This window comes from Sciurus carolinensis, unplaced genomic scaffold, assembly GCF_902686445.1.
Source record: "Sciurus carolinensis unplaced genomic scaffold, mSciCar1.2, whole genome shotgun sequence".
Taxonomy (NCBI): Eukaryota; Metazoa; Chordata; class Mammalia; order Rodentia; family Sciuridae; genus Sciurus; species Sciurus carolinensis.
In genome coordinates this window covers 766,720-785,572 of record NW_025920127.1, presented here as the reverse complement: position 1 = coordinate 785,572, position 18,853 = coordinate 766,720, and the positions used below count along the sequence as shown (strand labels likewise).

Genomic DNA, 18,853 nt, shown 5'->3' with positions numbered 1-18,853 from the left:
AATGACTCAGGAGGCTGAAGCAGGAGGATCAGAAGTTCAAGACCAGGCTGGCCAACTTAGGAAGATCATATCTCAAAAAATTCAAAGGGCTGGAAATGTAGCTTAGAGGTAGAGAGTACCTCTGGGTTCAATTCCTAGTATGAAAAAAATAAAATAAACAAAATCTTGGACTCTATCTTTTAATATTTTGTTAAATATTCTAAAGTAGGGGTCATGCTTCACATGGAGGTTACTTGTATTCTTCAGGTTGTTTGCCCAACTTACTATATAATCCTGGAGACTTTACTTTTGTCAAAGATAATTGACCTGTTTTGTTGCTCATTTTTCTCCCTTCCTTCCTTTCCTTTCCTTTTTTTTTTTTAATTCTTCTATCCCCTGCTCAGAAGAGTAGGGAAGATAAAGATGCCCTTCAGTTTTCTTCTCTCCAGATTTGGTATTAGTGAGAATTTTCAGGGTTTTATTCCTTTAGTAGTACAGTTGATGGGGCAGGCAGTTGAGGGTACTGCTGGGTCATTCCAGTATACCCCAAATCTTCTTACTGTTTTTCTTTCCTTCCTTACTGAACAGCTTACAGATTCCTGAAGCTCCTGGGCTCTTATGCCTTTGCATATGCTATTCCCTCTCCGTAAAATGGAAAAAGGTTGTTGACTTGGCCAATTCTCACTCGTCCTTAAGGACTCAGCTCTTTTATTATCACACTGCCCATGAAGTCTTTTCTGGTTATCTCTTCCCACTGCCCAGGTGAAGGGAGGGGCTCCAATGCCGTGCTCCTTATGTACCTTATATGTTCCACTTCTGAAGTTAATGGCATTTTCATGTTAGTTTTCTGTCTGCCTTCAAGTTCTTTACTATTATAAATTCTCTAAGGCAAGAAAGAGTGTCTCATTTATCTATGTAACTTGAAGACCTCACTTAGTACCTGACTTAGAATAGGGGAAAAAGAAGGAAGCTAAGGTTTACTGAGAGACCATTATGTGCTAACGCTATTCTAGATGTTTTATGTATATGTTTTGGCAAAATAATTTTATTTCCTAAACATGGTAAACATATATATCCAATGCGTTCCTCCTGCATATCTATCCACAAACGACTTCCAAACCAGAACTCTGTTGACATTTACTGAAGTTATCTTAGTTGAAATATGAAAAATGCTTTTGGACAGATAACATTCTGGATTGGTCATAGAAGAATTTGTTTTAGTTAGATGAATTCTGTAACTTTAAAGCTTTAAAAAGCTACTACTTTTGCATCTAATACTTCCAGATGAATAGGATGAAGCAGCTTGTATTCCAGAGAAAGTCCTATCCGTTTTTCTGATGATGGAATCACTTATCCACATCTATTGGTATTGTACAGGCAGATTCACATGGTGGTGGCAAAGCATCCATAATGGCTTTGGCAGCATCAGGATCACACTTGAAGGGGCTCTCAGACACTCTTGTATTCACACAACTGATTCCTTTTCCATCATTTTCTTAGTCACTAGTGCTTTCCAGTAGTCACAAGCGCTTTTAATAATCAATTACAAAGTCCTTATCTTTAAATTCAGCATTGAAAGCAAATTCATTAAATTTGTTTTCCATCAGGAACCTTATACCTTCTAAACCAGTCCACAGTAGCTACTGGGTAGCTAGGTTTCAACCATTTGACATCATTAGTATCATTATAATTTGCTGCATCAGGACCATCCACATTAATGGCAATGACTTTCCAATCAGTTTCTCCTTTGTCAATCATAACCAGTAGGCCCAGAATATTTACCCTGATTATTTCAGCTCTTGTACATACCTTGCTTCCAGTTTCACAAACATCAATTGGGTTATTGTCACCACAACAGCCAGTATGTTATCACTGTGTCCTGGGTCTTCCCAAGTCTGAGGGATGGCACCATAGTTCCAGATACACCCCTTGTAATGGAACAAATTCGCAACATAAGGGAATTTCCCTTTTTTCACATCTTGCTTAATTGGGCTTAAAGCATCCTTTGTAGCAATGACCATTTTTGCATTGGAGTGGAACTTCAACTACCAGGTGAAGGACATTCTTATCTGCATACATTGGAATATCATGAAATGGAGATATATATTATCCTTTTTCATTTTTGAGGAAGACTCTGTACGCAAGGATGAAGGGTGTGGAGCGCTCCTTGCTGCTGAAGCCACTTAGGGGGCCAGAGACAAGTCACCACCATACCACACAGCCTGCTTTATGTATTTTTATACCTTATCTCATCTAACTTTACAGCTACCCTGGAAGTAGGTAATGTTATTCCCACTTAACAGATGAGAGGAACTTAAACTGAAAAGTTAAATAAGTTTTCTAAGGTTATGGTCTTGGTTAATTTTGCAGTTAGGATCTGTCTTCAGTCCTGATTCACAAGCTTAACGTTATATTCATTAAGTACTTGTGCACTGAATGTTTAGGTTCATTCAGGACAAACTTGCCTTCAATAAGTAATTTTACCACAGATTTGCTTATAGATAACTTTTTTATTTTTTCTTTTTAGAAATGGGGTTTGACTGATATAAAATGGTGGTACAAGTAGTGATCGGAGAACAAAGAGGTGAAGGAGTACTGTGAATAGTTGGTTTTTTCCTTCTTGTTTTTTTTCATCTGTTTCTTATGAGGTATTCTTCCTCTTGAAAATTCAGTAAAATTGAGTCCTTACAAAAATGAGGAGAAAGGACAGTGTAACAAAATGCAGCTGTGAACTGAAGAGGTCTTGGAACTAAGGTACAGTCTAGGTGAGTTACAAGGGGTAATTCCTTCTTTGAAGTATCTATAGGCTAGTAAATCTTTTATAGTTTATGTGTACTTGCTTCCATAGACAACATAGGATTATGGACATATGTTTACTACCATATTCCTCATTGCCTAGCTTTTGATATTTTTAATTTCATAAATTATTTAACAATTGAGACCTCCTTATTAGCTAATATGTTAGCCTTTCATAGCTCTTGTTCTTGGCCTTGGCTTCTGTTTCTTAAAAGTCATTTCTTTTTTTTTTTTTTGCCCTGATGTCAGTTTTCTAACTTGTTTTTCTTCTTTCTTTTTTTTTTTTTTTTTTTTTTTTTTTGGTGTTGGGGATCGAACCCAGTGCATTTCTAACTTGTTTTTCTGACTGCTTATCTTCTTATCTTCCTTTCTTCACTGGCTCCTTTCTCCCTTATATCCCAGTTGTGAGCTTTCTCCAAGGTTCAGTTCTTGGCCTTCTGTTCTTCTTGGTGCTTTTACAGGAGCTCATTTATTCTCATGATCTCATTTCCATATTATTGATTCCAAAATCTGTTACCTGTATTTTCCTATGCCTAAGTGTTAATCTTCTGTCTTCCTTTAAAAATAGTGCCTAATGCAGGATTTTATAAGAAAGTACATTATTACATATTGTGTGGAAGGCATTGAATTAAATGAATTAAAAATATCTTGTAGATATTATCACTGAGAATTTTCATCATAGAATATTAAATCTGGAAGGTACTATAATTATTTTCTAGTGTCCTTATTTTATGGATGCCACTTCAGCATAGTTTGCCCAAAAATATACATCTGGCTGGTGTCAGTGTTACTAATAGAGCCCAATCTTCTGATTCCTTCCCTTGACTGGGTAGGACACATACACACAAAATAAATAAATAAAGTGGCTGGGGATATAACTCAAGTGCTAGAATGTCACTAGATTGAATTGCTAGTACACAGTGTGGGAGGGGGAAAAGTAAAGCCTCACTTGGTGGCATGTTCCCAGCTACTTGGGAGGATAAGGCAGGAGTACTTGAGCCTAGGAGTTTGGGGCAGCTTGGGCTATATAACAAGACCCTTTTTCTTAAAAACAAACAAATCCCACCATCATGTATTTCTATAATACACCAATAAAAATATGGAAAAAAATAAAAAGAGAAAAAAGGTATGTGACATACTAGATGGAGCAGCTGGTGAAACTTCAAAAAAGAAAAATGCTTTCAAAAGTAAACTGAATATTATGGAATATATCTATATCTTCCTCTGTAAACTTGAGTTCAGAACTAGTTGAATGGCCTTGGACACTACTTAATTTCTCTGATCCTCACTTTCTACATATTTATTAAATGGGTATAATAGTACCCACCTTGTAGGACTGAGTTAATACATGGAAAGCACTAGGACTAGTGACTGTACCGACTGGCACAAAGTAAGAACTCAGTAAATGTTAATGATGATGAATCATATTCATACATTTTATAAAATGTTAAAACATTTGTAATTACCTTTTTATATAACATCATATTGTGAATACCTTTTCATGATTTTGAGTGTATTCTTTTTGCAGAATATGTCTTTAATGACTACATAGAATTTTTTAAATCTTTTTTTAATATATGTATTTTTAATTGTTGATGGACCTTTATTTAATTTATTTATTTATATATGGTGCTAAGGATTGAACCCAGGGTGTAACACATGCCAGGCAAGTGCTGTACCACTGAACTACAACCCCAGCTCTACATAGAATTTCATTGCCAGGGAATATAATAATTTCATTTACCAATCCAATCCTGATGTACATTTGTTTCCATTTTTTAATTGATTTTTTAATTTTTTAATTTTTTTGGGGGTATCAAGGATTGAACTCAGGGGCATTCAACCACTGAGCCACATCCCCGGCTCTATTTTGTACTTAGGGACAGGGCCTCATTGAGTTGCATAGTACCTCGCTTTTGCTGAGACTACCTTTGAATTTGTGATTCTCCTGCCTCAGCCTTGCAAGCCACTGGGATTACAGTCGTGCACCATTGATTTTTATTTTGACTAACATTTTTTCTTATCTAAGAATGGGCCAATTTGAGAATTTAGAGGAAGCATAGCATTCTGTAGAGATACTACTGGATTTAGTTGGAAGACTGAATGCTATTTCAGTTTGCCCCTTTCTCTTATGGAACTTTATAAAATGATCAGGCTGGACTAAATAATGTGTCCGGCCCTTCACAGACCTCCTTCTCCCATATTGTGCAGGAATTAAGCCCATTCAAGATCACATGCAAGTATTTTAGCTGAAGTAATCTGTAGAAGAGTCCCACCCAGAGTACCAAAGACTTCAAGATATCAACCCCTGCGATTGTCAGGCAGTCAGTTGGGTCTGAGCCTGCTAAAGCCCCTGGCCTGGTCACTTGTAAACTGCAAGCAACCTCGCCTATGAATCCTGTCTCTTCAGGTTATCCAGCATACAGTGCTGTACAAATATGATTTTCTGTGTGCTAACCTGTGAAAAGGCTTGGCCGCACTGATTCAGAAGAATATATGAAGGACTGGGGATGTAAGCTTAGTGGTAGAATTCTTGTCTAGCATGTGTGAGGCCCTGGGTTTAGTCCTCACCACAATATGAAGGAAAGCTTCTGCTTATGCAGATAGGACTAGTTCAGATCCTTGTTATAGTGTTGGTAATTTTTTGTTCTTTGATTTTTTAACTTGGCTGCTTGATATTTCTGGGATGCTGACTCTGACAACTACACTTACAATGTTTTCATGAACAAGTCTATTTGGAAACCTCTTTTCCTTTCCAGGATCAGGTGGGCATTCCAAATCAAATTAATTACATTCATTAGAATCAGAGAACACTTTAATTTTAGACATTTGTCTTAAACATCTTTTAAATGAGATGATTTTACTGTTAAGTTTGTGTTAGTAAAGTGGAAACCTAGTAAGCTGCTTACAGGCAAGGAGACTTGTATGTGTACAGCTCAATGGAGTGCTTGTGTAGTATGTGTGATGCCCTGGATTCAGTCCTCAATGTGGGGGAAATAAAAGAGAGAGAGGTAAACATTATTTTATTATTTTTAGCTACTTGTCTTATGCATCCCTGTGTTCTAAAACCCAATTCTGACAATCCTTATTAAAGTAATAAATTGATAACTAAAGATTTTAATTACATATTTGTTTATTTGAACAAGTCACACTTTGCTAAGCTAAAAGAAATTCGAATGGTGGGGATTCTACAAGCAATGATGATTTTTCTTTGAGTTACAAAATTGGTTTATTCTAAAACCATTTTTAAAACAGTAAAAATGAGGAAGAATTTTAAAAAAGAGGTTTCTTTAAACATTGGTTAATTATTGGCACAAATGTTTTATATAGTTTAATTATATACTATTATTTTTCACTTGCTTCCACACATGATCCAACCCTCTGATACTTCCAGGTTGTGAATTAGGACAGTCAGAGTTAGAGTAGAACAGAAACTGTACTGAATAAATTAGGAATAAGGAGTTCTATTTCCAACTGTCACTTTTCCATTGTATAACTTTAGGTAAGTCATTGGATTTTGCTGAGACTATATTTAGACTATTAAGAATTAGATTTTCCCAAAGACTGGCTGTGAATGCCTAAGAATAATTTGGGAACTAGTTTAAAATACAGATGTCAGGGCCTTACTTCAGGTAGAATCTGATCAAATAAGCCAGAGTTTGGATCAGTGAATCTGAATTTTTTTAAATTTATTTTTATTGTAAACAAATGGGAGACAGGTTGTTTCTGTTTGTACATGCAGTAATAGCAAACAATTTGCATATTCATACATTTACATAGAATAATGATGTTTGATTCATTCTGTTATTTTTTCCTTCCCCCCCACCCCTCCCACCTCTCTTTTTTCCTCTATAGAGTCCCTCCTTCCTCCATTCTTGCTTCCCTCCCACCCCCCATTATGTGTCATCATCCGCTTATCAGTGAGATCATTCGCCTTTTGGATTTTTGAGATTGGCTTATCTCACTTAACATGATACTCTCCAATTTCATCCATTTGCCTGCAAATGCCATAATTTTATTATTCTTTATAGCTGAGTAATAATCCATTGTGTATATATACCACAGTTTCTTTATTCATCAATTGAAGGGCATCTAGGTTGGTTCCACAGTCTGGCTATTGTGAATTGAGCAGCTATGAACATTGATGTGGCTGTATCTCTGTAGTATGCTGATTTTAAGTCCTTTAGGTATAGGCCAAGGAGTGGGATAGCTGGGTCTAATGGTAGGTCCATTCCAAGTTTTCTAAGGAATCTCCACACTGCTTTCCAGAGTGGCTGCACTAATTTGCAGCCCCACCAGCAATGTATGAGTGTACCTTTTTCCCCGCATCCTCCCCAACACCTTGTTGCTTGTATTTGGTAATCACCATTCTAATTGGGGTAAGATGGAATCTTAGTGTAGTTTTGATTTGCATTTCTCCTATTACTAAATTTGGTGAACATTTTTTCATATGTTTGTTGATTGCTTGTAGATCTTCTTCTGTGAAGTGTCTGTTCATATCCTTAGCCCATTTGTTGATTGGGTTATTTGTATTCATCGTGTAGAGTTTTTTGAGTTATTTATATATTCTGGAAATTAGTGTTCTATCTGAAGTATGACTGGCAAAGATATTCTCCCACTCTGTAGGCTCTCTCTTCGCATTGCTGATAGTTTCCTTTGCTGAGAGAAACCTATTTAGTTTGAATCTATCCCAGTTATTGATTCTTGCTTTTATTTCTTGTGCTATGGGAGTCCTGTTAAGGAAGTCTGATCCTAAGCCAACAAGGTGAAGATTTGGACCTACTTTTTCGTCTATATGATGCAGGGTCTCTGGTCTGATTTCAAGGTCCTTGATCTATTGTGAGTTGATTTTTGTGCAGGGTGAGAGATATTGGTTTAGTTTAATTTTGTTGCATATGGATTTCCAGTTTTCCCAGCACCATTTGTTGAAGAGGCTCTCTTTTCTCCATTGCATATTTTTGGCATCTTTGTCTAGTATTAGAAAATTGTATTTGGGTGTGTGTCCGTGTCCTCTATTCTGTTCCATTGATCTACCTGTCTATTTTGGTGCCAATACCATGCTGTTTTTGTTACTATTACTTTGTAGTATAGTTGAAGTTCTGGTATTACGATACCCCTGTTTCATTCTTCCTGCTAAGGATTGCTTTAGGAATTCTGGTTTTCTTATTCTTCCAGATGAATTTCATGATTGCTTGCTCTATTTCTGTAAGGTACATCATTGGTATTTTAATTGGAATTGCATTGAATCTGTATAGCACTTTTGGTAGTATGGCCATTTTGACAATATTAATTCTGCCTGTCCAAGAACATGGGAGATCTTTCCATCTTCTAAGGTTTTCCTTAATTTCTTTCTTCAATGTTTTGTAGTTTACATTGTAGAGATCTTTTACCTCTTTGGTTAGATTGTGAATCTTAATTTTTAAAAGAACTTCCTCATATGGTTTTGTTGACTGCCAGGTTTTTAGAAAAATGCCAGTCCATGAGGGAAAGGAAATTAAAACAAAACCAAAAACAGGTCCTTCACCACAGATAGTACTGTTGTAGAACACAGCTTGAAAATATCCAAATGAATTTTGATTTTGTTTACTAACCAGGTACTTGAGTTTAGATTACTTTTCTCCCATCACTACCAGGCTGGAGGTGAATTTGGCACATCAGGCATTGCTAAGGCAGGAGGAACTCCTGTAACAAGTACCTAAAAAATGTTTTAACAAGTTGAACTAGACTTTGAAAGCATTTTGAGATTTAGAGCTAAAAGATGGACAAGTGAATTTTTATCGGTTATGAAAAAACACCCAGAGACTATTTCCTTATCTAGAATTTATGATAAAGTGCTGATATGTTTTCTCTTACTTTTCCTTTCCTACTCCCTTTCTCTCTCCTCCTCGCTTTTCTACTCTCTCTAGCACATGCCCTTTCTCTTTCCTTTTTCTCTCATTTTCTCTTTTACCCTGCAGGGAGACACTCTGTTTGCTTAATAAACTCCCTTACGTGTTTTCAAAAAAAAAAAAAAGAGTTCTGTTGTTCTTATTATCAGTGATAGTATACTATAGTTTCTTCGGTTAGGTAACACATATGCTCCAAGAACTTAAAAGCATTTCATATGTTACTTTAGTTTGGTTAATAATTATTCATTTCCTACAGTTTATTAGTTCATATTTAATTCATTCAGAAAATCTAATTCTTTACCTATGCTGCCCTTTTAGTAAGCAATTTTGTACGTACACAGAGGCAAGAAACTTTATAGCTATAATTTAGAAAACTGAAAAACATTTTTTTTGGTACCAGGGATTTAACCTGGGGTGCTTAAACAGTGAGCTACATCCCCAGCACTTTTTTTGTATTTTATTTAGAGACAGTGTCTTATTGAAATGCTTAGCATCTCACTTTTGCTGAGGCTGGCTTTGAATTTGTGATCCTCCTGCCTCAGCCTCCTGAGTCACTGGGGTTACAAGTATGTGCCACTGTGCCTGGCCCTTTTTTTAAATTGAAGGGGAAATTCAAGACTGAAAATTGACAGAGATCTGAGATGTGTTAATTTCAATTGCTTGTGCTGCCCTTATTTCATTATTAGCCCTAACACTCTGAATTTCTGTGTTTTCTTATTTGTTTTCTTAGGACAGTTTATTCTGTGTTGCTGCAGCATTTGGGTGTTTGTACTATTGAATCTGTGAAAAAGTTGGGAAAAGTTATGACCAAGAAGAAATCTGACATTTTTTTATTCTGTTAAATATCTGGACAAAATAAAGATAAAAGCTGGATCTGTTGGGTTTTAGGCTTATATTTTTAATATTTTGATTGTGTTAGACTGTTCTTATTGTATTTGGAAAGTGGTGAAAAAACCCATTTTTGTTATTCAAAGATAACCAATTGTAAATATTTTGGTATATTTTCTATCAGTGTTTTTTTTTTTTTTAATTTGCAGGGTTTTAAAAAACCACTTATAAAATGTTATACTCTTTTTTTAACTTCTCATAATGTAACAAGTAGTTTTTATGTCATTTTATCTTCATTATGATTTTCAGGAGCATAATTTAATAGCTACATTTATTCCACTAGGTTATACTACTGTTGTTTTTTACCATTTCTGTAGTGAGCAACTCATTTCTAATTTTTCACTACAATAAAAATATAGATTAATTTATTTGTGCACCAAGCTTTCCCTATATTTTGAATTGTCGTGTTTCTCTCTCTCACCCAGTGTTTTTGTTCATCTACTGACATTCTGATTTACACACCTAATTAGCTTAAATACACGCCTATTTCTCCAGGGTTTGTCCAGTGCTAATCTGAGAAATGTCAAACTCCTTTAAGGCTTTCTGAGATCCCTGAATTGGTTACTATTAAAAACTTCAGGTATTTGTTTTTGGGGGTTGAACCCTGGGGTGCTTCACCACTGAGCTACATCCCCAGTCATTTTTATTTTTTTGTTTTGAGTCAGGATCTTGCTAAATTGCTGGGAGGGCCTTGAATTTGTGATCATCCTGTCAAAAGCCCTCCGGAGTCGCTAGGATTACAGTAGTGTACCACTGTGCCCAGCTAAACAATCTTCGTAGTGATGTTTCCCTTACAGGCCTTGGAGTCTTCTCCTGCTAGCTGTCCTTATTTGGGGCGCTTTAGTCTATCAGCCATGTTTAAATACCTACTTGAAATTCAAATGGAAGAGGGTCAGTTTTAAATCCTTTTTCTCCTTGAAGGCTCGAGTTTATTCACACTCTTCTCAGTCACTTTAAAGTCAAGCATGTAGAATAAAGAAAAAAAAAAAAAACAGTAAATACCTTAAAAAGTTCCTTTACATCTTTTTCCCATCACATGGTGTATCCACTTGCCTTGTATCCACAGAATCAAAAGGAACCTCCCTCACCGCTACTCTGCAAAAGTTCATTTTTGTAAAAGGAAAATGTTTCTCTTCACCACACCCCCTGCTGCGTGCTTTTTCCTACCAGTGCCCTCCTTGCATTCATTCCACTGCAGCAAGATGAGCTTTCATTTGGTTCCTAAGGGTGAATTTTTCAGTTGGTTCCATTTTTTGGTGAATCAACCTGGGACAAAAATAACAGGAAGAAAGGAAATGAGGACTTGTTAGCGAACAAGTTCTCCTTCCATCGCCAAGGTGGTAAAAGTCGTAGACTCGAGCGTCTGGCCATCTGTATGTGAACGCCGGGGTGCCAGCATCCCGCGCCGTGCTAGAAGCTGGGTCTACCAGTAGGAAGGACCACCAAGGGTCAGGGTGGGCCAGCAAGGGGCCGCGGAGTAGCGCTTCCTGACCGACTGCAGAAAGGGTTGCAGTGCACATCCATGTCCCCCAAGGAGGAGGCATGTTCACACATACCCGGGTTCCGGATGGAAACTGACTCTTACTTGGCCATTCTTATCTCCTGCCTTAGGTATTTATGCAGGGTCACTTCACCCCCTATGAAAGCGGAACTACTGTGTGTCAGTGGTCAGGGTTTCAGGGGGAAGTCGTGATCGGATTGACAAGAGGAAGGGCAGTGGGCGGGACTTCCGGCCTGTTGTTCTGTCTGCTGCCTTCCGCTGGCGTCTTCCCGCAACCTACTCGAATTCCCTGGTCGGTGACTCGGAGCCAGGAAGAAACCCGACGGGATAGGCGCTGGGGGAGCGTGAGCTGCTGGTGAGAACCCACTGTGTGCATATGTTTGCAGCTCTGTTTGAGAGGATAAACTGTGGGTCGGACTGTGAGGACACTGAGGAGTGGGTCAGTGAGAGTGAGGAGTGTGAAGCAGGGGCTGCGAGGCCACTGTGACCGAGGGATAGTGACAGCTAAGAGATTGTGATTCAGTTGTAGCTCCTTATGAGGCATCTGCTACTCAGGAGCAGTGAATGCGAAGGACTCTGACCTCCAGGAGCACCAGGGAGAGGCTGCGACAGGACCGTAACCAAGAAAGGAAGTATGAGGCACTGACTGCAAGGGAATGTGACCACGGGGCAGTGACTCCCAAGGAGACTCTGATCAGTGGATCCTGACTGATAGTGACTGACCGAAGGGAACATGGAGCAGTGACTGCGAGGGCACTCTGACCAAGGAGCAGTCACTTTGAGGGACTGACTTGGAGAAGAGGGTGAGACCAGTAATTGGGGATGGTACTGTAGTAGGATTGTGACAGGGTTGTGGTACAGTGTGTGATTGAGTGACCGTGGCTAGACAGAGGTCTTTAGTGGAAAGCACACTGGTCTAGGACTCATCAGGCAGACCTGAGTTTAATTTTATGAACAAACTTTTTGTGGTTAGGAAATTTACCTCACCACTGAGTTAGTTTCTTCATAAGTGAATAGGAAGTTTAGACTTTCATTAATGTCTGCCAAACTATGAGTTCCATCCTAGTATTGGGGTGTGGAGTCATGTTAGTGGATGGCACCTGAATTTTTTTCAAAATGGAGTAGGATAGAAATTTTAAGTGTATTTACATAGAAAGGGTATTATTTCATAAAATGTGTTTCACTTAAGTGTGTATGAGATTATGATATAAAATATTTTCTACATCATAAAATGTGTGAAGTAAAGTATAGTAAAAAGATTTGAGAAAAGTGGATCAGGTTACTTCTAAGTTTTCTTTCAGACCCTAAAAGTAATGATTCTATAATTCTATGATTAGGGACTTGTTTGAAAGTACAGAGATGCAATTGGAAAAATGGGATCTGTGCTTGGGATACTGACTTTATCTGATTGACTTATCTGGAGGTTTCCTGAATGTAATTGAAGTGACTAGTTATGACTAAAGGCTGAAATTTTGGGATCTTAGTTGAGAAAACCAGAAGGTATGTTGAAATAAGGATAGTGACATTTATTGAAGCAGTGAACATTTAGAAGTTTGTGGTAGAAGAAACTGTTAGAAATAGACACTGAGGAAGGAGAAGTTTTGAGGGTAGGCAAGGCTTGGGAAGGGAACTGAAAATAGAGACAGAAAACATTCTGTTGAGAATAAAATGGAGGTAAGGAGGTATGACCTTCAGATCTTATTTGATCTTAATATTTAATGATTCTGCAAGTACATAGATGAGTAAAAAGATATTGATAATGGGATTTGGTGCAGTAATGGTAAAGAGATGATGAACATTATGGGAAAGAAAGGTACACAAAAGCATGGATAATATGTGAAAGAAAGGTAGACAAAAGGTGGGTCGATCAGCAATGGTAACAAGAGTGCCACGTGGGAGAGGCTTTAATGTATTTAGCTATCCAACTTGGTGATTTATGTACTAGAGGCTTAGCCTAACATACTGGAATGATGCCACACTGTAGGTAATTCAAATGATGTTTCAGTTGCAGGTTTTTTCTTACTCATTCACCCCCTTTTTTTTTTCAAGTGTGCAATTAGATGGTTTTATTTCATTCCCTCTTAAGAGGGCTGTTAGCGATGAAATTAACTGAGTGTCGTTACACCCTCCTTTGTAGAAGGTGCTACTGATTTTGCCACCCAGCAGCTTAAAAATTATTTAAGAAACTTGAAGTCATTTTAGCTTATCACACACTCTATTAATATTTAATAGCTATCCCTGCCCCCCTGTACATGCATACGCTTTGTAATAGAAGGAAGAGTGTTAAGATAGTTTCTTAAATGGGAATGAATTGGGAATGGTAGGGAATGGGCTTGGCTAAAAAAATGCCAGTCACACCTTTTTCCAGGATTATATATGTTTATTTGACTTACATTCTACATAACTCAAAGTAACTACTCAAGCTAGAACAATATATATTTCAAGGTAACAGAGTATAGAAGGGAAGACACTTAGGCTTGGGGACTGCATTACTTCCTTTGGGGTCCTTTGTGTTGGCTGAATGAAATGATTCTTTTTGACCTAGTCTGCTTTGTACATGCTCTTTGAAAACCAATATGATAGGACTGGGACTATATAGCTCAGTGGCAGAGTGCTTGCCTAGTATCTGTGAGGCACTGGGTTCAATCCTTAGCAGCACCACATAAAAATAAATAAATAAAAGCAGTCTGTTCATCTAAATAATAAAATTTTAAAAACCCAACATGATAGCTTGATTAATAGATAATGAACTGTTTCCCCAATTTCTCTTTGCTTAAATAGTTGGGGTTTTATTTTCCTTGGGGAGCTCCTCTTTGGATATGTGATTCATTAAGGAGAATAGTTTATTCCAATAGAGTCTTGGATTCAGAAGTCCTAGGTTACTTTATCTGATGTCAACATTGACTCATTTTGTGATTATGGAAAGTTTTATTGCAATTTCTTGTTTTAGTTTTCCTAGATAATTGAATTGTCTGTATTTTACTATTTACAAACCAATGAGTAGATAGGTATATATTATGCTTATTTTTTAAAAAAAAATTTTTTTCCTTCTTTCTTTTTGTAATCACAAGTTGAAAGTTTTGTTAGTTTGAGGCTTTCTATGTTTGAAGTAGGATGACTGCCAATGAGCTAAGGGAACTCACGGATCTGCTAGGCTGTTATATCACATTCACAAGTATTTACAAACCAGTTTTGAAGTGAGGGTTGCTAAAAATAGTGGTGTTTGGTCTTTTCTTTATACTGAAGAACATGAAAACTGTTGTTTGTTTTTCAATTTGCAGAGTTACATTAGATGTAACTAACAGAGGTATGATTATGTTGCATGCTTTTTGGTTCTAAAACAGGAGTATTAATCTTTTTTGTTATGATCCCTTTGGCAGTATGGTGAAAAACCTTGTGCAATCTTTTGAAATGGGGTCTCACTTTGTTGCCTAAGGTGGCCTTGAACTCATGGTCCTCCTGTCTCTGCCTCCTGAGTAGCTGGGATTACAGGCATGGGCCATTGTACCTGGCTTGGAATAATATTTTTATGTGCAAAACAATACATAGAATTATAAGAAAAGCCAATAGGAATACATATCAAAATATTTAAAGTATATGATATAGCACTATGTGTGCTTTTTAAATTTATTTTTTGTGCTTTTATTAACACAGTAAATAATGTTTATAATCTTACAGTAGATAGTATAACTACAGTAATTTTAAGATGATTTTGAGCTTAAACATCATTTCAAGAGAATTTGTAGCAAGTATAAAATAAATTTGGGCTGGGGTTGTAACTCAGTGGTAGAGCACTTACTTAGCATATGTGAGGCACTGGGTTCAATCCTCAGCACCACATAAAAATAAACAAAAATAAAAGGTATTTTGTCCATCTGCAACTAAAAAATAAATTATTAATGATTCCTATTTGTGGCAGTATATTTGTCTACTAAGTCTACTATTACATTTGTGGCTTATGTTCATAACTGAAAGAAATGGTGATTTGATCAGAAGTTAGTGAAAATAGATATGTAACTTTTCTGGGTCCAAATTCACAGACTTTCTGATTTCTATCTTAGACTCTGCCTTAGAGAAATAAGTTTCCTAACCTGCTCTAGGAAGAGCACACAGGGTTTACTTACTGAATCTTCTGATAGAGTAGTGGCAGAGTAAAATTGAATTGTTAAGAAGTGATACGTTGTCCCTTGGTATTTTTAGGATAATCTCTTTCCTGAAATATGTAACCAGTTCCAAGCATAATTTTTATTTTGTTCCATGGCTAATGCAAGGTCTGGCACAGAGTAGTGGCCACTCAGTGTTTGCTGAATAAGGGTTTCTCTGGACAAATTAAAGGGAAGAGATCAAGTTCAAAGCTAAGATCTTCGATGTAGCAATTTATGGGTCTCAGATATTGAGGAATAACTTTGAATTTTAGCTTAAAACTAATCTATCAGTGCAGGTGATGTTGTGAAATTCACCTTTATATTTAGAAGTTCTCAAATAAGGCATTCTTGCCGGGGTCCAGCCCTAGCAGGAGTCCATGGGTTCCACACCGGTAAACAGGGCACGGGGAGACAGCGTCGGCGATGGATGGAGAATGAAAGACACAGACTCTAGTTCTGGTGCAATCAATCCCACTTTATTCTGGGGAAGGCTGGGTTTATATACATTTTTCTTCAGGCTATAATGGCAGTCTTGTGGTTAATATTAAAGAAGTTTTCAAAGCATAGGCAGAAATTGTTTTTAACAAGGAACAGAAAATTATGAGAAAACAGTAACCTTACAAATTATCCTTACCTAATCACAATTGTTTTAATATTTAACTACGTCAGTGAACTAATACAATATTTACTTCCTTAATATCTAAACTCTATGTGACCTAAGACTATTCTTATTATTCTCGCAGTTAAAACAATAGACAAGTAATCTCATGTGACTATCTCTACTAGGTCCATCTGGTTAATATCTGAATTGCTGAGTTAAGGGGTACAGTAGGGCAGCGGTCTCAATTGTAATTGTGTACCAACGTTTATTATAGGGGTGACGTATTCTTTGTAGGAAGGAAGGAATGTTATGAAACCTTATTCTTTTACCTCACCACCACACATGAACAAAACCATCGTTAAAATTTAACCCGCCTGTTGGAGACAAAGGCAGATTTACAACTATTTTCTCCAGAGGCTTTCAGGGACTCATGGTACGGTTGCAAAATTATTTTTAATTTTGTTAGTGGTAAAGACCCTTTGTTTTTCAGATTGTAGGTAATATTTTCTGGAATTTTTGTTGTATTCCCTTGTCCCCTTAAGCAATCCGTTCAGACTGAAGTGAGTAATATATTATCAGAAAAACACAGCAGAAAAAACACCATGCTTTGGAGCAAAACATCCGGCAATTCCTTTTAGGATGAGCCTTTGCAATCATCCTCCAGAGGATCTTTGTCAAGCACTGGATGGAATTCTGGACGCCCCCGCAGGCATTCTCTTGATTTACTCTATATAGTGTGGTAATATATATGGACTAGTTACCTAAACTATAGTAGTCCTAAATTAGAAAATTATTTCTTGAAATAATCCAATTCCTAGCACTGTTTCCACTTGAAGTTGTAGAGATCTAGGAAAATTTGTCACCAAATTATTGTTAAAACTGGGAGAATGGGAGTTGGCAGATTTCTTTGGTAAAGGGCTAGATAGTAAATGTTTTAGACGTTGCAGGTCATATAGTCTCTGTTGCAGATACTCATTTTCATTGTAGCACAGAAGCAGCCAGGGACAATATATTGGTGAATGAGCATGGCTGTTTTCCAGTAAAACTTGAATTTCAAAAACAGGCAGTGGACCATCTTTGGCCTGCCAAATGTAGTTTGCCAACCCCTGATCTAGGAGGTCTGCTGATTCTTGAATCCAGTTTTTCTTCCTATTTTGGGTTAACCATACCCTCCTTCAAGCTTCAAAGGACTTTCCACAGGTGGTGATGCCACTGTACTGTTACCTGCTGAAAGGCCTGAACGTACAGCATGACATGATTAATGAAGGCCAACAGCATTAGATGCACCTCTTGGAATTTACAGAGCTTGCCTTTTTAGAGCACCACTTTTTTAAGTGCCACCATGTAGAAGCAGGTAAATATTCCACATAGGAAAAAGGCTCGCTTAGTCAACTTTGGAATTGGGCATTGGTATACCAGAAGAAAAATGCTGAGTATAGAGTTTTACTGAGGAAGATAATGTAGGTCCAGAGATGAGGGAAAGTAGGAATGGAATGCAAAGTTTGAATCAGATTTTTGGATTGTGGAAGCCTAATTACAACTTGCTACTATTAAGATTGTTACATAGTTTAGGAAACTGAGTTGACCTCCTCTTCTGCCCTGGATTGCTTGCCAGATCTAAAGTGGAAGTGGACTGGAGGGGATTAGGTTGAAGTCCATAAAACTGTGCTTATCATTAAGACTTTCATCATTAAGACAGACATGGGACTGGGGCTCTAGCTCAGTTGCAGAGTGCTTGCCTAATGTGTGAGGCATTGGGTTTGATCCTTAGCACCATATAAAAATAAATAAAATAAAGGCATTTTGTCCATCTACAACTACAAAAAAATTTATTAAAGAAAAACACATGTACATTAGCCCCCAGATTTCATCTCCTTTAAGACATTGATATTGAAAAAACACTTAATGAGCTGTGTCCTTTGGTGTCTTCTCACTACTAGCCTGCTCCCTCACAAACATATTTTCCACTTTTCTAGCAGGTGAACAAGGGGAGCAGTGTGTACTAGGAGATGAGTCAGCAGAAATTATGCCAGGTTTTATGAATCTGAGTAAAAACAATCACAGGCACACGCTGCATTTTGTATCCTGAGAGAACTTTGGAGACTCCGAAGTCCTCATAGGCTGGATGACAGTGGTGGTGGTAGGCAGGTGGGCATTTAATATCCCTATTTAAAATCTGTGCTCAAATGGAGAATTTCAGTGTCTAAGATAAGGTGATTTATCTAGAGGCTAAATGGGTAGCAGTGTTTGATGCCTTACAAATGCTGCATTCTGGCTGTCAGCCCCCTTCAGTTCTCTTTTGTACATCTTTTGATAAATTTTTCTGTAAGGAAACAGGAAATTTTGGCCTACACTTGTAGGAATCATGAGGGAGGTTCTGTATTTTATGTCTGACTGCTTTTCTTTCTGACTCATTCCTGCTTAATTAATGTAGGTGCTATGACTGAAAGCCAGAATCCATCTGCAGGGCATTTAGGTAATCAGCTGCCCCACTTTTACCTGTATTGTCTCTGGAAAGGTGCCATCATTCCCAAATCCTGTCTCCCACTGGACAAAGAAAGATATGAAGGCAATCTCTGTGTATATGTACCTTTTTTTCCTCTTGAATGTAGATAATTGAAGTCATCTTCTTTTCCAGGGCTATCACTGCATCTTTCCTTGAATGGTATTGGTTGATTACAAAGGTACAGTTATCATAAACAGTCTGAGAAGTGTTATCCTTATTGCTGGAAATATTTAAATGGTTACTGGGCAATTGTGAATGTTGTAAAGATGATGTGGTTTTAGGTCCAACTAAGTTTCAGTGTAATGACTTAAGAAGCTGTCAAGATATTATGATGTGCACCCTCCAACGTGGTGTCGGCAGTAGATTAGGGCCATGGGTCCAAGCATTGACCACCTCTTGGGGACCTTGTCTGAAGCAACTGCCACACCTCTTTCATCTTTTCTTGGGCAGGGGCCAGGGCCAGACAGGGTCTCCCTAAGCTACACAGGCTGACCTCCCAAGCAGCTTGGATTACAAGTTTTACACATCTGAGAGTAGACCTCTTAGGAG

At 37.5% G+C, this 18,853-nt stretch overlaps 1 pseudogene; it reads right to left on the bottom strand.

Moving 5' to 3' along the window:
• Window positions 1-1,325: 1,325 nt before the first annotated feature.
• On the bottom strand, window positions 1,326-18,323 carry LOC124973971 (inorganic pyrophosphatase-like; annotated as a pseudogene).
• Between the last annotated feature and the right edge of the window lie 530 nt (window positions 18,324-18,853).